The sequence below is a fragment of the Coregonus clupeaformis genome, chromosome 17, assembly GCF_020615455.1.
Source record: "Coregonus clupeaformis isolate EN_2021a chromosome 17, ASM2061545v1, whole genome shotgun sequence".
In the NCBI taxonomy this organism is placed as follows: domain Eukaryota; kingdom Metazoa; phylum Chordata; class Actinopteri; order Salmoniformes; family Salmonidae; genus Coregonus; species Coregonus clupeaformis.
The window spans coordinates 23,031,907-23,037,507 of record NC_059208.1 but is presented as its reverse complement, the minus strand read 5'-3'; the positions used below and the strand labels follow the sequence as shown (position 1 = coordinate 23,037,507).

The window sequence follows — 5,601 nt, the reverse complement described above, 5'->3', positions numbered from 1 at the left end:
TCTCTAGTAGCACAGTTTGCACTGCGATGCAGTGCCTTAGACCACTGCGCCACTCAGGAGTCCCATGGCACTTAACGTAAGAGTAGGGTTGTTAACCCCCGGTCAACTTACCTGGTAAAATAGGGGGGGAAAAAACGTGTAGAATAGCATGAGGTTAGCTATAAGACTGCACAATTTTCACTATGCCCCATGGCAAAATGTGTAGAATCTCAGGGAAAACTGTGGCCCCAGATGTGGTGGTCCGGCTCTGACTGTGAGTCACTATCTAGTGTCCAGGGTTGTGTTAATTAAGACACAAACACAAAAAAAAGATGGTGTGTCTTATTTGAGAAGTCAGGGTAGTCTTCCTTGTTTTAGTCTGTTTTCTTTTGTTTGGTGCCTAATGCACACGACCCAGCAGCTAAAATGCTAATGCTAATACTATGAGCTAGTTGTTATACTAGCTAGCATTACACCAAGTAATGTAACTGCCAGTTAGCCACAGAAGCGCATCACTATATAGGCTACAGGGCTAATTCGCATTAGCATACCCAACCCCAGTAACATTGATCCCATGCACTTTGAGGTGAAACTTTACTGTGACAGTCTGTGAGCCACAGGGTTTGTCTGTGAGTCTGTCTGTTGATGTTCCTTCCCCCCCTCCGCCTCCAGATGGTCCCGACACCCCCGTGCTGAGCAAGGCTAAATAGGGCAGACGCAGTGGTAGGCCAGACAATCCGACTCATCTAAGTGTCCGACCCTCTGCTCCCCGCCACCTTCTCCTGGCAATACAACAATGAACCCGTGGCGTCTGGCCAACCGGACAGTGGGGTGTTCAGCCTCCAGACCTTCTCCACCAACCAGAGCGGCCAATACAAGTGCGTGGCTAGCAACGCCTTCACGGGCACGACGTCGGAGCAGGGGACGGACCTGGCAATCGTGGGTGAGTTATGCGGGATGAACACTGGCCTTGGCCACTGCCGTGACTCATTCTGGTGACAATTAGTTTTGGACGGCGCAGCGGCATCTATCTTTGAGTGGAGAGAGGGGAACATTTTGGCACAGCCTAGACAATCAGCGAAAGATTGATCAATCCAAATGCTCTCGCAATGAGAATCTAACTCTTTTTCTATGACTTTCAGCTGTCTTCACTGATCTTCCCTTCATTTCTACCACTCGTTCTCTCTCACCTCTCTTCCCCTGCCATCACTTCATCATACTCTTTCAGAAAGCTCATTCTTTCTTTTCCATTTGTCTGTCTGGGCTTCGTGTCTTAGACTCATTATCATTATTCATTATCCACCTGCTCATCACTCTTTCTGTCTCCCTCCCCCTCATCCCTCCCCCTTCCCTCTGTCTCAGTGCAGGGGCAGTGGCGGACATAGTGATTGGCTGTGTGGTCGCTCTGATCTTAATCATCAAAGCCATCATACTCCTGGTGTGCCCTAGGAGAGGTGAGTGAGAGTGTGTGTGTCTGTCTGTCTGTCTGTCTGTCTGTCTGTCTGTCTGTCTGTCTGTCTGTCTGTCTGTCTGTCTAGGAAGTCCCCTGTTTAGCCATGGAAGTAATGCAAGTATGTCATAGTAATATCTTATGAACTCTTTGTAAGCATTTACATTGACCTGTGTATACTATGCTCATGTAAACATATGTGACCGACCGCCTCTATTCGGTCTTATGTAGCAAAGTTTGAAATTGTGTTTTTTACATTGGATAAAAATAGACTCAGAGCTAGAAAATTGTATATCGTACACTGCAGTTGAGGAACAATGGGAAAGTAATTCTGCTTTGAAAGTTGATAAACTTGTAACCCCACCCTCTTAAGCCTAAGCCCCACCCATCTCTTTAAGGATTCACATGTGGTAAACACACGCTATATCAAATAAAATCTATGTTTATTTGTCAAATACACAGGATACAGACGGTGTAAACGGTACAGTGAAGTGGTTACTTGCAATATCAAAATCAGAAAATGTCCAGATAAAATATTTTATAAATATTTTATAATTATTAGATGACGCTTATCCGACACAGTTGTCTAAATTGATGGGTCATGTGAAGAAAATGCTATAACCACCCCTCAGCCACATCTAGCTAAATGGATGGGTCACTATTGTCTAGACATGAAATACAATAGATGGCCGTAATCACCCCCCAGACACACCTGGCTAATTTGATGGGTCATGTAATAATCGGGCCAAAGTGGAGTCTTTTGTTTAGACATGTAGCTAGCTAGGTAACTAGCTAGCTAAACAATGAACCGACATAATCCCAACTCATACTACTAGCAATACAAACATTGTCATAGCTGTAGTATGAATCTGCAGGTAGCTAAAGCTAACATACTAGGTTCAATGATAGCTAGCTAACATTAGGATATAACTAGCAATGCAAATAGATTTCTGATTTGAATAATATTACTACACAGATCATACACGTAATGTTAGCTAGCAAGCTAACGTTTGCTAACTAACAGTGCGCTTTAACTTGCAATAAAACCGACTTCCTGACAAAATTTGAAACTTATATCTGAAAATGTAGCTAGACTCTTACCCGTATACATGGATGAACGCTTCACGACAGACTGGAACCATTTAACTCTGTTTTGTTTGTAGATGCATCTTGTTTGGCAAGCGTTTTGTCAAGTCACTCTTGTTCACACTGACCGTGGCGTGTGCAGAAGGTAGCCAATCACTTTTCCCAACTGATCTGTCGGTAGCGGTGTGGTAGAAAGGACTATCAACACATACTGAACAGCTCACGTTATAGACAGAAGCATGCTACGTGGCAGACCAATCCAAACTCACCTCCCGGCATAGAGCAAGTCAAAGTGTACAAATATTTGGGAGTGTGGGTGGATGACAAGCTGAGCTTCACTGTTCATGTGGAGAACTTGATAAGGAAGCTCATGCTGAGAATAGGTAATTTACCCAAGTTACTGTAATCTTCTGTAATTTTGGTAATTAAAAGGCAATCTATGGTAACTTTAGTAATTTAGACTTGAATAACTTGAACAATATTTATTCATATATAGTATTAACTTTTTATATCTGTGTCAATATTGTCCATGAGTTTCTAGTGGATAGGTTAAAGAGAAAATTAGTCATTTTCTATTAAGGTCTCTTTAGTCTGAAATTCCTGTTCAAGTGTGCACAGCACAACAAGGTGAGTCCAAACATGTATTGTATGCTGCTGCATAAATTATGTAATATGCCAGGGAGATATGTATACCGTAGCTAAGAAAGTAATACTAAGTGTATGTGAAAAAAGTATGAAAAATGTATGCACTCACTAACTGTAAGTCGCTCTGGATAAGAGCGTCTGCTAAATGACTAAAATGTAAATGTAAATGTAAAATAGCCTAATTAATGAAAAAAGCATCTAATCAACTATGGCATTATTTTCAATTAACTCTGCAACTCTTCCAACTATTGACTTTTTTCACCAGTTTGGTGCCAAAACATTAACAACAAAGGCATATTGACATGGTAAAATAAATATATAAAGGATATCTAATGCTGAAACCCTCATATTAAACACCAATGGTATTCACTAAGTTGATGGTTTATGTTTAAGATAATGTTTTACAGCTTTGTCATTTATTTTGTACTTAAAAATCTTTTGTAATATTTTGTGTATTTTACATGTGATAAGGCCATGCAGAGGGCCAGAGATAATTACAGACACCTTTGAAAATGTGAAGTACCCAAAAGAGCCACTAGATGTCTTGTGATAAATTACATACAATCTTTGAAACTTCTAAAGTTTCCAGTAATATACCCTCCCCATTGCAACCCTAGTCACAGGGAAACTTGCCAATTTTAGTGTCAGAATTGTGTCAGTGGCGATGTTGAACATGACTTGTATATAATTAAGGGCTTGTTCTTCCTCTTCAACAGCAGACCCACCAAGGGAGGCCTAGGCACTGAGAGATGCCAACGGACACACACACACCAGCAACTGACAAGAGGAGAAACACGAAGCATGGATGACTATGGGAGCCCCACTCTAAAGCAATGGAGACCAAGCAAAAACACACACATGCGAGTGCGCACACACACACACACACACACACACACACACACACACACACACACACACACACACACACACACACACACACACACACACACACACACACACTCCATCACACACACTTCCTGCAGTCGACTCCCCCTGTCTGTCAAGTGAATGTTATCTGTTGATTTTCAAAAGTACCAACAATGACTCACTGGAAAACTCACACAGATGTATTATTTCTGAAGCACCACATAACCAGATAGTAGGAATGATAAAAGGGCCTTATTGAGGCGAGACACTTCAGGCCGTGTGTACGTGGCCTCTCCCATTCAGCGTGTTCAGAGAGAGAATGAGACACTACTACAACAATGAGGACTTGAGATGTTTGCATTTTAATGTCTTTGTGTGTGTTGCTCCTTGTGACTAGAATGAACAGTAAAAGGGAAAGATAAAGAGAGCCCTTGCTGGACGGATTCCAGTTGATTGAATGGACTTGGCCCCTGGGAAACTACTGTGTGAGAATTCTGAAGGAAAAACCCCCTCTGTGACTTGCTTTATTTAATATTTCCATGGAAGTATTTATGTGGAGCCTTTCTGTTTACAGATGCTTCTCTTGACACCGCTCAATTAACAGGATTCGACTCGGTGCCTCGACTTCGGAAGCAATGCTCAACTAACTATGAAGGAGACCCCACAAATGGATGGGCCGCTTATTAATTAAGAGCTTTTATGCGACTTAAATGACTCGGAAAATAACAACGCCCATGCGTGGAAGAGGTCAGACAGAGAAGCTGCTGAGCTGCCATGTTTCCCCTGACTAAGCAAAGCTAAACAATTTGCTCGGGGACTACGATGCTCTTTTGTGTGGGGCATTGGCAAATGAAAAGTGATCTCCTTTGGACAAAATCTTAGCTTTCTTTGGAACAAAATGTGTATTTAATATTTTTATTTTTCTGTTACGTGGTAAATATGTTGGACTGCCATTGCAATATGTGTCTTTGTGACTCAGGGAGGCTGTTTTATACTAAAATATATGTTCCATGAGATTACAGAATAGAGTGTAAATAAGGTTTTTAAAGATTAGGGGTCTCCATTGAACATGCTTTTTTTTTCAGGACTAGGCCGCCCCCATATGTTCTATTGATGATAATAAAGTATTTTGATTACCCTACGTGGTGTCTTGTGAATGTCTATCATTGGGAGGAGTTTATTTACAGGAAAATACTGTATGTCAGTTTATTATATGACATTCATTTTGATATAATGTTAACTACCTACTGGTATAATCTTAACTGACTTTGATATAATCTTGGCCTCCAGGCATTCTGATCATCTTCAGCTGTTACAAATATTCCCCGGATATTGTATTTACTAAACAGTTTTTAAGTTGAAGAATCTGCAATGTAAAAATGTCCTTTCTTAATTTACAGCATTATACTGACACCAGAGTTGCCAGATTAATACTGTAATTTTGCTTTACAGCAGAGATTCTCTAATATATTTTACAATACTATTTTCCTTACTGTAAAACATTTTACAGCATTCCTGCAATACATTTTGCCACATGATTCCATGGCATAATTTATTGGAAGAGTCATGGTTGA

At 41.0% G+C, this 5,601-nt stretch overlaps 1 long non-coding RNA gene across 1 annotated transcript; it reads left to right on the top strand.

The window, feature by feature from the left end:
• Positions 1-737: 737 nt before the first annotated feature.
• Positions 738-5,119, top strand: LOC121585451. Its single transcript, XR_006003842.2, has 3 exons — positions 738-922; positions 1,342-1,433; positions 3,877-5,119. It is a non-coding gene; the product is annotated as an uncharacterized LOC121585451 (long non-coding RNA).
• Positions 5,120-5,601: the final 482 nt, after the last annotated feature.